General features: G+C 44.1%; 1 protein-coding gene across 1 annotated transcript in view; it reads right to left on the bottom strand.

Annotated features, from left to right (window-relative positions):
- clint1b (clathrin interactor 1b) overlaps positions 1 to 18,089 on the bottom strand; it is a 542,948-nt gene that overhangs the window by 341,004 nt on the left and 183,855 nt on the right. The window lies entirely within an intron of this gene.

Here is an 18,089-nt window from a genome sequence, read left to right as displayed (position 1 = left end):
GGGGATGCGATCCTCCAAGCTCCACGCCTTAGCTCACAAGCTTTTAGTATGGAGCAGGCAACATTTTCTGTCGTTACGGGCGACCCATGTCCCAGGCGTTCTGAACAGGGGTGCAGACCTTTTGTCAAGGGGGAACCCACTCTACGGGGAGTGGCGTCTCCATCCTCAAATAGTGGGCCTGCTTTGGAAGAGATTCGGCCAGGCAGACGTCGATCTCTTCGCCTCGCGCGAAAACGCCCATTGTCCTATGTTCTTCTCGCTACAGGACGAGGATGCCCCCCTCGGCGTGGACGCACTGGCTCATCCATGGCCCAATGTGCTGCTCTATGCGTTCCCTCCTCTTTGCCTAATAACCCCAACCCTATTCAGGGTGAAGGAACAAGGCTTGAGACTGATCCTGATAGCACCGAGGTGGCCCAGGGCTCCATGGCTGGCAGAGATAATCCCTCTTCTGCATGCACAGCCATGGCCCCTCCCATTACGTACGGACCTCCTGTCCCAAGCGAATGGGGAAATCTACCACCCTCGTCCAGACAGGGTGGCTCTCTGGGCTTGGCCCGTGAAAGGGCAAACCTAAATACACTGGGGCTTTCTCCACGTGTTATTGCAACTATTCAGAACGCTAGAGCCTCCTCCACACGGTCCCTTTATGACTGCAAGTGGCGCGTGTTTGAGGAATGGTGTGAGGAGCGCAGACTGATTTCATATCAGTGCTCAGTCGCTGATATTTTGGGCTTTCTGCAAGGCCTTATGGACTGTGGAAAATCATTTTCTACAATCAAGGTCTATCTAGCAGCCATCACTGCATGTCATGTAGGGTTTGATGGCAGCACGGCTGGGCAACACCCTCTTATTCGTAGATTTATGAAGGGTGCCCGTCGTTCCCTTCCAGTCACTAGAAGAGTTGTTCCTGAGTGGGACCTCTCCATGGTGCTGGATGCTTTGACTCACCATCCTTTTGAGACCCTAGAGGCTATTTCTCTGAAGCATCTGTCTTTCAAGACAGCTCTGCTGCTGGCCTTGGCTTCAGCTAAACGTGTCAGTGATCTACATGCACTCTCTGTTCACCCCTCGTGCATTAAATTCTCCCTCAGTGGAGAAAAAGTTTCTCTCAGGCCTAACCCGGCCTTTATGCCAAAATGCTTCTCTAATTTTTCTTGTGAGGGGGTAGAGCTTTCCGCTTTTCACCCTCCTCCATTCTCCTCCACGGAGGATCAGAGGCTTAATGCTTTATGTCCTGTTCGAGCTCTGCGGGCCTATATCAACAGGACCAGCTCTTTTAGAAGAAGTGACCAACTCTTTATTTCTTGGGCCCCCCCAAACAGGGGGAATCCCATTTCTAAACAACGCCTCTCTCATTGGCTTGTGGAAGCCATCTCTCTGGCATATGAATCTAAGGGAGTGCGGCCTCCAGGGGGCCTCAGAGCACATTCCACTAGAGGCATGGCTGCTTCTTGGGCTCTATTTAGAGGGGTTTCCTTGCAGGACATTTGTGCCGCTGCAAGCTGGGCTTCTCCACATACATTTGTCAGATACTACCGTCTTGATGTTACTCAGACTCCGGTAGCTCATTCTGTCTTAGGTGTGGGCTCTTCGTAGCCCTGTGCCGTATGCTTTTTACAACTTTTTGAGCCTAGTTGGTCTAACTTGGCTTAAATTTGTCCCTAGTGTTATCATACCCTCACCTGACACAAATTATATACATTTTATATGTACAAATACATATATTGTATATTGCATATATATATATATGCTCTAGCATATTGTGTTTTCAGGTGTCCTTAAACGCATGTTACCACATGCTTTGTGACGTGTCATGCACCGCCTTTCAGGAGACCGTCCGCTGGCTTGGTGGGCCTCGCTGTGAGTGTATTGGGCAACCGGGGAGCTGTCCATATCTCCCATAGGTGGATCTCGAACACGAGATGATGAAAGAGAACAATAGGTTACTGTCGTAACCCCGGTTCTCTGAAACATAGAGTGGAGAGATCCACCAAGTTTGCCCCGCTTGCTGCACGAGAAGCGAATATGCTCACTGAGGAATAGCAGCGCGTGCAGAATGATTTATGCGCACAGGTAAAGGGGCGGTTCTTTACCTGCCATTGGGCACGCGCTTCTGTCTGTCAAGCCAGACTTGGTGCAATTGGATGCTTCTGCAGAGGTCCGGCACGGATGCCTTCCCATAGGTGGATCTCTCCACTCGATGTTTCAGAGAACCGGGGTTACGACAGTAACCTATTGTTTTGCACATTCACCGAACAACTTCTTCGTATCCAAATTATGGAAAGTTGACAGTGAGAAAGTCATCCGCTGTCCTGAGGCTGTCATGTCTCTACGATTCCTAGCGAACTCGGAAATAGCGATACATTGCTTCGAAGGGCGCTTCCGGTGTTCAATTCCCCTGTGAAAAAGGTTGGAGTTCACCTGTGGTAAATTCAGTTGATTGGATATGATTTTAAAAGGCATATGTAACACTTCCCAGAGTGCAGTAATGAACTCACAGTGGGCAGTTGCACATTTAAGATAATTGTTTTATTCTGAAAAACATTAACTTATTGTCTTAGTAGCGGCACTTGTATTTTGCATGCATCAACTCTCACTATCTTATTCTCTCGAGATTTAGTGAGAGTTCCGTTTTGCACCTTACCACGCTACTCTACCGCCACCTGCTGGCGTAATCTAAAACTGTGCTCACTTTATCACAATATCTAATTAGTGTCAGAAACAACCTGGTGCTAAATCCTTCTTATTTACATTTCCTTTGTAGTGCAATATATTTACTCATTGTGTTACACTCTCCCCTACTAAATTTATAAAGTTCCCAAACGTTTGTGATTTTACTATAACTGGTAGTCTAACTTTCTTTGCAACCCATTATGCTAGTATTGATGACTTCAATTTCACAACCTTTGAAATACTTTCTACATTAGGTCAAAATAACCACTTTCTGCATTGTCCATTACCAAATAATTATGTTACATTTCCAGCAACAGTAAAACTTATCTGGTTCTTACACATTCTCTTATTAGACTCAATTTCGGCCCACATATTCTATAGTCTACTACCCTTTGTAATTCACTTTACAGAGCAAGTCAACAGCGCACATGGTTGCCTAGGTTTACCAATTATAGGATCAGTTCTGTTTCACATCATTAATGAAAACATTGGTTCCCTTTCGGTTGGGGAACTTCAGTGCCATAGAGTGGATGAAATCCACGAATGGGAGGATTCGGATCAGAAGCCGCTTGTCTGAAAGAGTATTGAACGGGCCAATGAATGAAATTAATTGGCAGCGTAAGCTTGCGCAGGTGTGCTGCATAGGCAATTATCTCAGCATATAAGCACACCTGAAGCCAGCAGACGCTATCCTTTACGCTTCAGAGACTTTCTGATCGAGTCAATGAGGGTTCCTCCTGCTGTGACCAGCGATTCTGAGCGAACGAGAGCATTCTCCCGGTCCAGAGTGTGTACACGCAGCTCCGCGGCCGGACCGACTAGATGGGCGTTCCCTTCTTCCCGGAGGTGCACAGTAGGCTCACGCGGTCTTGAAAAGCACTTTTTTTTGCTCGTGCTGCATGTCCCTACACCCTCACCACTCTTGACGGTGGAACAGCCAGGGGGTATGTGGCGATTCCACAGGTTGAGTGCGCGATGGCGGTCAATCCGCGCGGCGCCTCTTCTTGGCGGGGTCCGCCTCGTCTCCCGAGAGCTGCTCCGCCCCCGCACACGCCTCCGGCGAAGCGAGCGCGTCGGGCACCTCGGAAGCAGGCAGCCCCCCCTGCCCAGAATGCCGCTAGGTCCGGCAACGGACCGCGAAGCGCCCCTGGGACAGGCCATCTGGAGAAGAGAGAACTTGCTCTTTCCCCGCTGCACGTGCAACACGTGCTGGTCAGGACGGACAGTACGGCGGCGGTGGCGTATATCAGCCGTATGGGGGGTATGCGCTCTCGCCGCATGTCTCAGCTCGCCCGCCGTCTGCTCCTCTGGAGTCATCCGCGGCTGAAATCGCTGCACACCATTCATATTCGGGCTAGCTCAACCGTGCAGCCAATGCGCTCTCACGGCAGCCTTACATCCTGGAGAATGGAGACTCCACCCCGAGTCTGTTCAGCTGATTTGGGCGCGATTCGGGGAAGCCCAGATCAATCTGTTACTTCCCCCGAGAACGCTCATTGCCAGTTGTTTTTTTCCCTGACCGAGGGCTCTCTCGGCACGGATGCACTGGCCCACAGCTGGCCTCGGGGCATGCGCAAGTATGCGTTTCCCCGAGTGAGCCTGCTCGCGCAGTTACTGTGCAAGGTCAGGGAGGACAAGGAACAGGTTCTGCTAGTTGCGCCCCTTGGCCCAACCGGACCTGGATATCAGAGCTCTCACTCCTCGCGACGGCCCTCCCCTGGCGGATCCCTTTGAGAGAGGACCTACTCTCTCAGGGACAGGGCACCATCTGGCACCCTCGCCCCAATCTTTGGAACCTCCACGTGTGGTCCTTAGACGCGAGGAAGACTTAGGTAACCTACCGACTGCGGTGGTTAATACCATCACTCAGGCTAGAGCCCCCTCCACGAGGCGCGCCTACGCCCTGAAGTGGAGTCTGTTCACTGAATGGTGCGTCTCTCGCAGAGAAGACCCCCGAAACTGCCAGATTAGTGTTGTGCTCTCTTTCCTTCAAGAGAAGTTGGACAGCAGGCTGTCGCCCTCCACTCTCAAGGTTAACGTGGCCGCCATCTCCGCTTATCATAGTGCGGTAGCTGGCGGCACCGTGGGAAAACATAACCTCATCATCCGGTTCCTTAGGGGTGCTAGGCGAATTAATCCATCTCGCCCCCCTCTCATGCCCTCTTGGGATCTCGCCCTCGTTCTCACGAGTTTGCGATCCGATCCCTTGAGCCACTCGAATCAGTATCTCTAAGATTTCTGTCCTTGAAGACAGCTCTGCTGGTTGCGTTGGCCTCCATCAAGAGGGTCGGGTACCTGGAGGCATTTTCGGTCAGTGACTTGTGCCTGGAATTCGGGCCGGATTACTCTCACGTCATCCTGAGACCCCGCCCCGGTTATGTGCCCAAGGTTCCTACCACCCCCTTTAGAGATCAGGTAGTGAACCTGCAAGCACTGCCCCCGAAGGAGGCAGACCCAGCTCTTTCTTTACTTTGTCCAGTTCGCGCTCTGCGCATTTATGTGGACCGTACTCAGAATTTTAGATCATCTGAGCAGCTCTTTGTCTGTTATGGCGGTCGGCAGCAGGGAAATGCCGTATCGAAACAAAGATAATCCCACTGGATTGTGGATGCCATTTCACTCGCCTTTTCGAGTCGAGGTCAGCCGTGTCCCCCGGGAGTACGTGCACACTCCACTCGGAGCGTTGCATCCTCTTGGGTGCGTGCACGCGGCGCCTCTCTAACAGACATCTGTAGAGCTGCGGGCTGGGCGACACCCAACACATTTGCAGGGTTTTACAATCTGCGAGTGGAGCCGGTTTCCTCAAGGGTATTAGGTAACCCTTGGTGATTGAGGAAACAACTCGGTAGGGTGTTGAAACACGCTTGCTGCGCCATTCTCCCTAACACTGAGGTACGTGCGCCTTTTTATCTGTCAGTAAAGTTCCCCGTCAGGTGAGCCCTGCAGATTCCTCCGTGGCCCCCAGCACTGACTCAGCAGAGGAGTCACTTGCTGGCCCACTACGTTGTAGGTCTGCCCGCTGGTCAGCCCGCGTTTTGGGTATAGGTGCCTGCTATGTGTGATCCCCACTAGGCGATCCCATATGCTTATTCCGCCACGGTTAAGTCCCCCCCCTGGGTGGACCTGTGTCTTCCCTCTCCGCTAACCACTCTTTTGCTATGCGTACTCCCCCTTTTAGGGCTAGTCCATATGTAATTTCCGCCATCTATCCCCCCCTTGGGTAACGGATGGCCTCCGCAGCGTCCTCCCTATCGGGACTGCAGGCTTCCCAACGTACTGTCGTATTTTCCTAGAATTATCTAGATGCTCATGACTCACAAAAAATATATCTAAATCCGTAAAACTTCTGTTGAAGTAGGATAAATTAGGGCCAGGGACACGTTGGAGAACCGCGCCTCCCATGATGTGGGTGCGTCACGCTTGCTTGACAATCCCCTCATCGGGGGCGTTGGTAAGGTGCAGTCATTATGGCGCTTTCCATACTTCTCCCATTCGTGGATTTCATCCACTCTATGGCACTGAAGTTCCCCAACCGAAGGGGAATGTTCGAGGTTACAGAAGTAACCCTTCGTTCCCCGAGGAGGGGAACGGAAGTGCCATACTCCGTCGCCATAATGACTTTCCCTTAGCTGTTTGAAAGTCTCTTCAGCTTAAAAACGATAGCGTCTGCTGGCTTCAGGTGTGCTTATATGCTGAGATAATTGCCTATGCAGCACACCTGCGCAAGCTTACGCTGCCAATTAATTTCATTCATTGGCCCGTTCAATACTCTTTCAGACAAGCGGCTTCTGATCCGAATCCTCCCATTCGTGGATTTCATCCACTCTATGGCACTTCCGTTCCCCTCCTCGGGGAACGAAGGGTTACTTCTGTAACCTCGAACGTTCTTCCACCAATCGATAAACAGTGGATAACCAGTGTCAGTTTAGCTGAAAACTGTCCATGGTCTCCAAAGCCTTTGGAGCGAAATCCCTGAACTCATATTCAGTCTATCCACCGCAACTTCTACCACAGATGGCTCACCCAATGATTCATAAGTCAGAATCTTTGTTCGACGGCGTTCTCTTTTTGGATATGACGGCTCAGATACAGAGCTGTCACCCTCGCTTTCGACTGTTCTTGTTCTTGAGATGCCTATGACTCTTTACTCTCAACCGGTGTTTGTTCTTCTGATGCCACTGACTGTACTGTAGACAACTCAGCATCCTCATCCCTTTGACCCTCTAGCATCTCTTCTGTTGTCTCCTCCTCCACCCTCAGTGGATGTCGTTCCCGGTCCTGTTCCACACCTGGCGTGAAAGGTTCTGCTTTAGGATTAAGATGGGCAGGGTTCTGGCACTGTCTTAAAGAGGTAGGAAACTGTACCACCAGCTCTCCATTTTGAAAATCCTAATTTTCCAACACATCACTCCCAACTTCTTCCAAGAATTTTTTGTCTTTTATCCTTGATTTTGTCTTGGTCTTTGTCATTGTCTTTGGTTGCACTGTTGCTTAAACATTCTCCTGTGGTAAACTATCACAAGGCAAAACAAGGTTTCTGTGTAGCACTCTTATTTTCCCTCCCCCTTCAGGTCTGACCTCATACACAGGACTCTGTACACTCACAGGACTCACAGGACTACATACACTCTGTTTTCCCAATATGATCGGAGCTTCCCCGGTCCTCCTCTCTTTGATAGATTTCTGACCAGCACTCGTCCACCCTGCTGCAGGGCTGCTCCATATATTTTTCTGTCATACCCCTGCTTACTCCTTGAGGTTTCCTTTTGAGCTGTTTTGGAGGCTATCACATAGGCTTGATGCATTCTCTCCCTCCAATTTTCAACATAATCTGTGTAATTGTCTTCCCCTTCTGGTGGCTGCAAGTTGAAAAGCAGATCAATTGGCAGACGGGGAGAACGGCCGTAAAGCAGGTAAAAGGGAGAAAAACCTGTGACCTCATTACGGGTACAGTTATATGCATGAATAATTTTTTCCGGTGACTTTCTCAAGTCTGTCTTTTCTGTGTCTGTGAGTGTCCGCAACATGGAAAGCAATGCTCTGTTAAAGCGCTCCACCTGTCCATTTCCTTGTGAGTGATAGCAGGTGGTATGAGATGCTTGCACGCCACAGCACTTTTGCAGCTGATATATCAACTCCCTTTCCATATCATGGTGAATCTTCTCTGGAAATCCAAAACGTAGAGCTAAATCATTGAATAGTTTGTCCACCACTATCTTGGCTGCTTTGTTTTTAGTTGCATACGCTTGTACAAAACGAGTATAATTATCAATGATGACCAATATATACTCATATCCTCCCTTACAGGTTTCTAAATGTAAAAAGTCTACTGAAACTAGTTCAAATGGTCGCGTTGTAACAATGGAAGTGAGGGGAGCTCTTGTGACCTTGAGTGGTTTCTTTCGCATTAAACACACACATTCGTTTGCGATGAAATGCTCCGTGTCACTCTGCATACGAACCCAGTAAAACCGATCTCGAATCAAGTCCACTGTCCTCTCTACTCCTAGGTGTCCCATCTTTTTATGACGCTCATTGAAGACAGTCTGATGATACTCTTTTGGCAACACAAGTTGGTCTCTGTGTCCCGCTTTCCTGTACAGTACACCATACTTGTTGATGTACAATTTGGACCACTGTCTCAACAGCAGTCTCACATCCGCTGGCTCTGCTTCAAGTCTCTGCCTTTTTGGCCTCTGGTTCATAACTTTATACTGTAACACTCGACTGATTACAGGATCTTTCTTTTGGCCTTCCAAAATCTGATTTGGCGTTAGTGGTTTGTCTGCCACAGACACACAGGTATCAATCATTATCTGGCAAGCATGTAATGGGGTTGCGGTAGTTCATGCAAGTGGGGTATCTTTGCCCACCAACACTCCCTGAATAGAGGCGTTGATGACTTCTTGACCCACTTGTCCTGTGCACTGCTCCATGAATTGATCAATGTTCACCGGCATCCAGGACAGACCATCGGCATCTGCATTGTTCCTGCCCGGCCGGTATTTTATGAGGAAATTGAAATCAGCCAGCTGAGCCACCTATCAATGACCAGTGGAGTTCAATTTGGCTGTGGAGAGAACATAAGTGAAATTATTATTATCTGTATATACTGTGAACTGTGGAGCGTGATAAAGGTAATCTCGGAACCGGTCACAAATTGCCCATTTTAGTGCTAAGAATTCTAACTTCCCCGAGTGAAAGTGGTAATTCTTCTCAGGTGTGGTTAGAGTTCTGGAGGCATAACCAATCACAACCAATTTGCTGTTTTGTCTCTGATACAGCACAGCTCCTAGCCCCTCTTGTGATGCATCACAGTGCAGAATAAAAGGCTGGGTGAGATCAGGATATCCCAATATTGGTGGAGAGGTCAGTTTGTCAAGGAGAGAGTTCAATGTCTCCTGATGTCTTTGAGTCCACTGTATTGGTATGTTCGATGGGAGACCACCTTTATGTTGTCCACTGGTACCTTTTCTTTTCTGTCTTTTCTCCACAGGTGATGCTTCCTTGAGAGATGAGGACAATAGCTGGTAAAGGGGTTTCGCCAATCTGGAAAAATCAGGTATGTATGTCCGGTAGTATGAAATAAATCCCAGCAACTTTCTCACATCACCAACAGTAACAGGAATTCGACTTTTCAAGGCCTGTACTGGAGCCACTTCAGCAGGATCCATGGTATATCCATCTCTTGACACTAAGCGTCCCAGGAATCTCACTTGCCTCTTAAAGATCTCCCATTGACACCTGAGAACCAGGAGCTACCGATTAAAGAGTGGAGCATGTCCTGAATTCTCGGAATTGGGTGTCGATCTGGTACTGATTTTCTGTTTAATTCTCTGTAATCACAGCATAGTCTCAATGTCCCATCTTTTTTTTCTTACACAGACTACTGGTGAAGCATAGGGTGACCGTGACTTTCCAATCCACCTCCGGTTTGATAAGTCTTGTAAGTACTCTTTCACCTCTCCATGTAATGGTTTTGGTACTGACACATATGTTTTTTCACTGCAGTGGTGTTGTGAAGTGTAATGTGCATGTTCAATGATGGAATACAGCCCACATCATTTTCGTCGAATGAAAATGCATGACATTCCTCTCTTAGCAGTTGTTTCACAATCTCCTTCTGTGTTCCATTCAGGTGATCCAACAAGACTGGAGGATCCCACTCATCAGGTTTCAGTTTTATGGCGTTACCTTGACTTATTGTATCCTCTTTCTTTCCATTGTAAATGCCTTCTAGATCTCCGCAGTTCGAGGGATCATCCTTGTTTGCTGATTCCGTAGCCACGGATAAAGCAGATTTTATTATTTGAAGCTGACCCAGGACTGCTCTACGATCTAAGGTGACAGAATAATTGTTGGTATTAGCAATCGGCACTGGGATCACTGCAGATCTGTGAGTGGGAACAGCAACTAATCCTTCTTCATTAACGACCCCTTCTGGCAGTGAGGGCTATTTAGGAACTAAAAGTAGACTGTGACCTTTAAACTGAGACCCTGTATTAATCTTAACCAATACAGTCGTGACTTGATTAGCTGCTAAATGGATTTGTCTTTTTCCTGTCTGCACAATACCTGCTTCACATCCAGGATCTGTGAACCGAATTAGATTGAGCACCAACTTTGCTATCTTAAATGGCATAGAGAAAGCTCTATTAACTTCGCAGATAGTATCTCTCTCTGAGACGTGTCGCCTCTCTTGACTAAGAACTGCTTCAATTACAGTGAACCCAATGATAGGCTCTGTTGCTACATATGGGTCAGCAGATACTAACATTGGAACCAGAAGTGGTGGGATAGAGTCTTGGCCAACACTAAACTCAGCTTCAATCCAGCCCAGGAATGGTATAACAGTCTGGTTTACAGCTAATCCAACTAGGGTACTGGATTCCAGCAGTTCGTGGAGGGGTCTCACAGTTCGATGAGGTAGGTTTTCTTTCCGCCATTCCTCATTGATAACACTTGCTTGTGCACCGGTGTCCCACAACACTTCTGAAGGGATTCCATCTATCAAACAATGAATCATAATTTTTTTTCCAATGACGTTTATGAGTTTTGGGTTTGCAAGGAGTGTCACTGTTGTTTTTCAAACCATCTTGCTTAATATTCTGCTTTGAATAATTGTGTAGGGACTCCATTTCATGGACTACTGAGTGTCCCGGCGCAGTAGCCCCCTCCCATTTCCCTGCTGTTCCTGGGGTCGTCTGCAACCACGAGAAAGATGCCTCTCTTGTCCAAAACAAAAACAGTGGTTGCACTGCTCACCAGCTTGAGCTTCCAGACAGGCTCTACATCCTCGGGGTCTGCTGCTATTCACAGGTATTACTCGTTCTGTTGTTCTTAGCTGTCTCCATTGTCTCATTCACCACTCTTTTCATCTCTAGGACCTCTGGTCTTAGCTGTTCAATCATTTGGCTTATGCTTGGGTCTCCCTCCTTCTGTTTGCCTTGATTCCTTTTGCTGATGCTGGCTGATTCAGCTTTCATTGCAGGTGAGCTATCATTGCTCTTGAGGCCCATGTAGTCTTGAGAATTTAGCTGCGACTCCAATGGGCATATGTTTGTTTTTATTTCACTGATTCTTGGTGACTTACTCATTGCATTTTTTTCAGTTTTTGTTGTCGCTCTTGTTCTAAGTTAGAAGCTTCATTCACTCGTTTTATCAGCTCTTCATCTTTAATTCTACGGTTGCTCAGATAAGGTTTGAGTTGCAGCTTTACTGCTTTACTTAATAGTCCAGTCTCTATTCACCTTATTCTCAGCTGACGAGTGGGCGCTGCCATTTGAATCTTTTTGTCTCGCGACTTCCAGTCACATTCACTTCCATTCATTTTTTGACGTTAACAACTGCAAGTTACGCTGCTTGATGTTTCAATTTAATATTTTCTTATTATATTATGCTACTTGGTCTGTGTAGTCATGCAAACATTTGTTTGTTGAGCAAGTAGTTTGGCCATTTTCTGCCGTTTATTATTCCTAGTTATTTCTCCCATAGGCGACTGAATCGAAAGTTCTAAGACAATCGCGAAAACAGGCGCACTTCCGCATTTTAGAATAAGGTCAATAGAGCGTAAGAATTTTCTTTGAATTAGTTCTGGGCTGAACTGCTCACCTTCATCCTCCTCACTCAGTTTCCACAGCAACTTCTCTCTAAACTCGATTCCTCTGAATAGAAAGTTCTGAGCTGATTCTTTTGGGTCTTGTGTAATGTTCATTAGCTTTTGTAACAGATCAGATGGTGGGTCAGCTTTGTAATGCCCTCTCAGTATTGTCTTCAGAGTTGGAAGCGTGAGATCCCGCTTTATTTCTAGCATATCTCTCAAATGGAGGCCTGGGCTCACAGCGTGCGTCACAGCTTCAATGATTTCTGTCTCTGAGTGACCTTTCCTCAGTCCGAGTCTATCTGGTTCATAAGGCTTGTGTAAGACAGCTTCTCCCGCTGTCCCGCTTCACCAATTTGTCCAGAGATCCGAAACTCTCTCCTTAATGTCACCTCAGGCAGCGCAGATGGTGTTCTGGTTTCCTCCCTTAGCCGTTGTTCTATTGCAACAATCTCCCCCTCCAATGTCTGACGAGCTTGAGCTTGTTCTATCTGTAGTCTTGAATATTTCTCTTTCAACAGGTCTAACTCATTTGGTTCATCTGGTATACTGTCAGATGCAGCTTTTTTTTTGCTTTATCAGTGAGTCTATCACTGACAACAGATCCTCCAGACACTGAAGAAACACGTCTTTATCTTCTGATTCTTCAATCTCATCCAGGTTTTTTTCCACAAGTCTGATAAAGGCATGCCGTGGTTTGTTTTTAAACCCTCCAACAGGCTCATAACATTTTAAGTGTCCACAAACAGCAACAAGGTTGGAGCTGTTCAGCTTTAGTAATGCTAGGCTTATCTGATCACGTAGCTCGTCCATATTTGCCTTTTTTGCACTATTTGTTTGACTAGGTTCCTCTCTGGAGCTCCCTTATTGACATGCAGCTCCTGGCTGGATGGCTCGCCAAAATATGTAACACTTCCCAGAGTGCAGTAATGAACTCACAGTGGGCAGTTGCACATTTAAGATGATTGTTTTATTCTGAAAAACATGAACTAATTGTCTTAGTAGCGGCACTTGTGTTTTGCATGCATCAACTCTCACTGTCTTATTCTCTCTATATTTTTAAATGTATCAAACAGTACTATTTTTAACATTGCATTAGTATGTATTCAGTACACTATTACTTTTTACTCTATTACAGTATTACTTTGAACAACAACTTAAACAACATACGTGTCCTCACATGAAACCATGCTACACTTTTGCAAACTTCTAAATCAATGCATAACATGGTGAATTTTTAACAAATGCTTTAACATATGCTTTTTTAACATATGCTTCACTCACTTCTTCACACATGCTGGGAACTATACATATAACCATACAAAACATTAGCACACTTATTCTCTCATATTTCTCAGCAGCTTACCTGAAAAAGATGAATTAATTGTCTTAGTAGCGGCACCTGTGTTTTGCATGCATCAACTTTTGCACCTTACCACGCTACTCTACCGCCACCTGCTGGCGTAAAACTGTGCTCACTTTATCACAATATCTAGTTAGTGTCAGAAGCAACCTGGTGCTAAATCCTTCTTATTTACATTTCCTTTGTAATGCAATATATTTACTCATTGTGTTACACATACATCTGTCTATTTAAGTTCCCAGGGTTGACAGCATTGTAAAAGTTTCCACATAGCATTGAAGTTCCCCTCCCGAAAGGAAACTGCAAGTTTCACTACAACCAATCAATGGATTGTCATAAGACACAGCTAAAAGCACTGCTATAACTCAAGTAATGATTTGTAGGTAAACAAGATTTGGTGTACATGTTGTGTTTATGTCTTTGACATCATTAAGAAATGAAATTATTTTTTTATTGTTTGACATGTTATACAGCACACAAATTCTGAAGAACTGAGGGATCAGAAACTGCTGATGAACACTGCAGTAGATATCTGTAGTGCAAGAGAACACTCAAATGTCTTTTTTTTTCAAGACCCTGTGTTAGTTGTGTATCTTAAACTTTTAAAGTTATTTTTCTTTTTTTTTTCTTTTTCATCTTTAGATTACTTTTACTTTCCAATTACTTTGTAAAACTACTTTGTAAATACAATTATATTGTAAGTGCATTATGTTAAATTGGGAGTAATGACCTTTAATAAAATGTATAATGTATTTTGTTGTCTGTTCTGTTTTTAATTGAGAAAATATAGATTTAGTTCAATAAACTTGAAAATGTAAGTTTATGAATAAAAACTACTCCTGGCAAGTGTAGTTTATATGATAATGTAAGTTAATGTATTTAAACTAAACTTGGCAAGTTCTGCTAACTTGATAATGTAAGTTAACCTATTAAAACAAAACTTTGCAAGTGCACTTAACTTAAAATAAGATGTCGGGTCAATCATTTAACTAAACCTCCTACATCCAGTGTCCTACATCCAACTAAAAATTTTAAGTTGAGAAAACTTAGATAATAAGTCAATAAAATCTGAGTCAATGCAACAAAATGACTTAACTAAGTTGAGTTGAGTGTACACATTTTTTACAGTGTTGTAACATTGGTAATACTACAATAACAGTGCATAAATAATTGTGTATTGAAGGATTCGGATTTCTGCTTTCCAATCCGTCTCATCATGGACCACCGTTTATCCTTTTCATCATCCTGTTTCTAAGTATTTAATTGTGAATTGATTTTAACTAATGAATAAGTTAAAACTGCTTACTGCAAAAATGTTCTGTGTCGTTGTTTCTCTTTTTGCCTGTCTATTTTAACTTTGTTTTCAGGAAACAAACAAACCAGGTCATAGGTCATGGAGATCTCTCTCTCTCTCTCCCCTTCTGTTCCTATGACTGGAGGTCCAATACAGAGGAGAAGAAGACACCTGTTCTAGTTGTCCTGATATTGCCTATAATATTATAGCTGTTTGATTGATCTGTTTTGAGTATAATTAATTTTAATGTAATTCTTTTTTGTGTGGAGATAGACTGTGTGGAGTAAAGATATTGCAGGAGACTGTGAATCAGCCTGATAACACAGCTGAACGTACAAGTAACATCCTTGAGTCTTTAACACAGATGGTCTTTTTTGTCTATTGTATTCCTGGTTTAGCTTTTTACAGGTCAGATATCAGCTCCTAATAACTTAGGGCGACCTCACCTCTAGGCATCAGGTCGCCATCCATATCTGGAGACAGATACAATGCTTTCTTTGACGCACACATTAAGGCCATCCATATCTGGAAGTAGATACTATGTTTCTTTGACGCATGTATTTAGAATTGTCTATTTCTGTTGTAACCAATGAGAACTGTTTACCTGGATCCCACCTTTTCTGGACTTGTGTAAAGAGTATAATTGTTCGATTGTTGAAACTGTAAGTCAGAGCGGCCTAGGAACTCGTTGCGAGTGTTGAAGCTGGCTTCTGCGAATGAAACTGCAAACTGTCTTCAGTAAACTTGATTAATTTTTTTTAAATCTCTGACTCCGGCTCTTCTTCATCAACCAGACTGGTCATTCTTTGGGTTAAACTGTAAACTATCCCAACAGTATTAATATGTTAAACATTGCGCAACCTGTTGGCACAGTAATAAGGTCGCTGGTTCAAGCCTCGGCTGGGTCAGCTGGCCGTGTGGAGTTTGTATGTTCTCCCCTCGTTCGTGTGGGTTTCCTCCAGGTGCTCCGGTTTCCCCACAAGTTCAAAGACATACGGTACAGGTAAATTGGGTAGGCTAAATTGTCCGTAGTGTATGTGTGTGAATGAGAGTGTATGGGTGTTTCCTAGTGATAGGTTGTGGCTAGAAGGGAATCCGCTGCGTAAAACATATGCTGGATAAGTTGGCGGTTCATTCTGCTGTGGCGACCCCAGATTAATAAAGGTACTAAGCCAAAAAGAAAATGAATAAATGAATGTAAAACATTGCTAAACATTACTTTATTATGATTTAATTATGAGTTATGGCACATGCTAATCATGAACCAACTTTAACTAAAACATGAGTTACAAGAGTTCAAGTGTGAATAACAGCTTACTTTTTTACTTGTTAGTATGTTGTTAATTATTATCTTAAATAACATTTAAGTTTAAGCTAAATGTAACCAACATAAACTTGTGACCTGTTAATGTATAATTATGTGATTACTTTGAGGGGCACATCACCATAAACTTATCCTTTACTACCCATGAACTCCCGTGTTTAAACTGCTTATGTTTATGTTGACAGAACACTTTTCCATTGTTATTCAGTGTAAACGCACTAGACATGCATAAGGAGTTTATGTTATGAATGTAGTTCATGATCCTGTAGTTTGTAGTTTACTCCTCAAAGTAAAGTCACAATATAATTATACATTAACATGTCATGAGTTTGGCGACACAGTTGCTCAAGAAGGTTGCAGGTTTTTTACACAGATTTCTGTGTAAAGTTTGCATGTAATCCCCATGATTGCATGGGTTTTCTCCATGTGCTCCAGTTTCCCCCACCATTCAGAGATATGCTGTATCGGCGAATGGAATAAACTAAAATTGGCTAAAGGGACTAAGCTAAAGGAAAATGAATTAATTAATAAATATCATTTGTTCAAGATGGTTAAATTAAGCAAAACCTAATACATTAACAAATAAGCACTAACAATTAAGGTAGCCGTTTTTCACACATGAACTCATGTGACTCATGTTGTAGTAAAAGTTAGTTTGTGATTAGTGCATGCATTAACTCATCTTTAGTTCACAAAAAAGTAATGTTTAGTTTACATAAACACATAATTATTCATGTACTGTTATTGTTACCAACTAATTAAGTGAGCTTGGAGGGAGAGGAGCCATTGATGTTGACATGACTGCAATATAGACAAAACTGTAAACAAGACTGATTGAATTAATAATATTTACCATGTTTTAAATGAAGTGGGCTCTAAATAACAATTGTAACAAATGAAAAATAATCCAGTTGCCAGGAAAAATAAATTTTCCCCATTGTCTGTATTAATTTAAGTCTCATCTAATGACTGTCAAAATCACACATTCCGCCTGTAGTGTAGATGAAGAAATGCACCATTCTGCCGACACAAGAACAAGGAGAAAAGCAGAAAGAAAAACAAGAATAAAAGCAGGAGGGGAGGAAGAAAGGGAGAATGTGGAGGAGACACAAAGACATTAGAATATACATATCAGGACAAAAATAGAGAGTATATTTGTTTTTCGCAACAGTGTTGCTAATTAGAGTTGAAATGATACCTGGTGCAACTGACACGGGTAGGGAGTAGCAGCATCTTCCTTGTGCCTGACAGTGCATGCTGAGATTGGTGTGTAAGCAAGGGTAATGGCTGTCAGCTACTGATAGCTGAAAAATGTCCTTTTAGTTTGTCGTGCTAAAGCTGTCATAGAGTCTCACATTAAAAAGGCAGATGCAGTTAAATGTGAGGGCAAGGCAAATCATTATTTACAATGTAGTCCTTGCCTTACTGGCCCCCTAATGGCACATGCTTTCACTACAATGCACTAAATCAGCCCCTCGCCCACAAAACTGTGTTGTCAGAGGCAATACAGTTTCTAGACATAGACAAACTTGGCAGTTGACCAGTTGCAGCCCAGTTTGCTGAGATACAATACCTCTTCTAACAGCAGATCAAGACAGACTGCATAGGACAAAGGTACAAAAAATATTTATACACATGCACATTAAAATAAACTGAAATCAAGGTCATTATCACTTTTTTTTCTGGGTTGTAAGCAAAGTCCTGCAAACTCTTTCTTTTTAAGACATTTAGACTAGAAGATGGAGCTGGTGCAGTGGAGGAGGCTGAAGGTCTGCTGTTTGTCCAATCATGTTTTTTTCTTCCATCAAAAAAAATATTAGGCTACCAGATAAAATATTGATCACTCCAAAGGAAATATCCATTTAATTAATGCTCCGCTGTTATTATTTATTTCACAAAACCTATGTCAGCATTTTATTAGAAATCATTAGATTAAAGACTTCTTTCCTCCGTCTCACTCGCAGTTCATGTGCACTGCGTGTGATGAATACAATGACAATGAACCTCAAGGCTCATATGTTGACTTATTGTATAACAATATTGTTGTTTACATATGATTCATTCATTTATTTTCTTGTCGTCTTAGTCCCTTAATAATCCGGGGTCACCACAGCGGAATAAACCGCCAACTTATCCTGCAAGTTTTTACGCAGCAGATGCCCTTCCAGCCGCAACCCATCTATGGGAAACATCCACACACACACACTCATATACTATTTAATCCTACCCAATTCACCTGTACCTGCACCTGTTTCTTTGGACTGTGGGGGAAACCGGAGCCCCTGGAGGAAACCCACGCGAAGGCAGGGAGAACATGCAAACTCCACACAGA

Source organism: Danio rerio, chromosome 21 (genome assembly GCF_049306965.1).
Source record: "Danio rerio strain Tuebingen ecotype United States chromosome 21, GRCz12tu, whole genome shotgun sequence".
NCBI lineage: Eukaryota > Metazoa > Chordata > Actinopteri > Cypriniformes > Danionidae > Danio > Danio rerio.
Note: the sequence above shows the minus strand (reverse complement) of the source record. Positions and strands in the feature narration are given on the sequence as shown.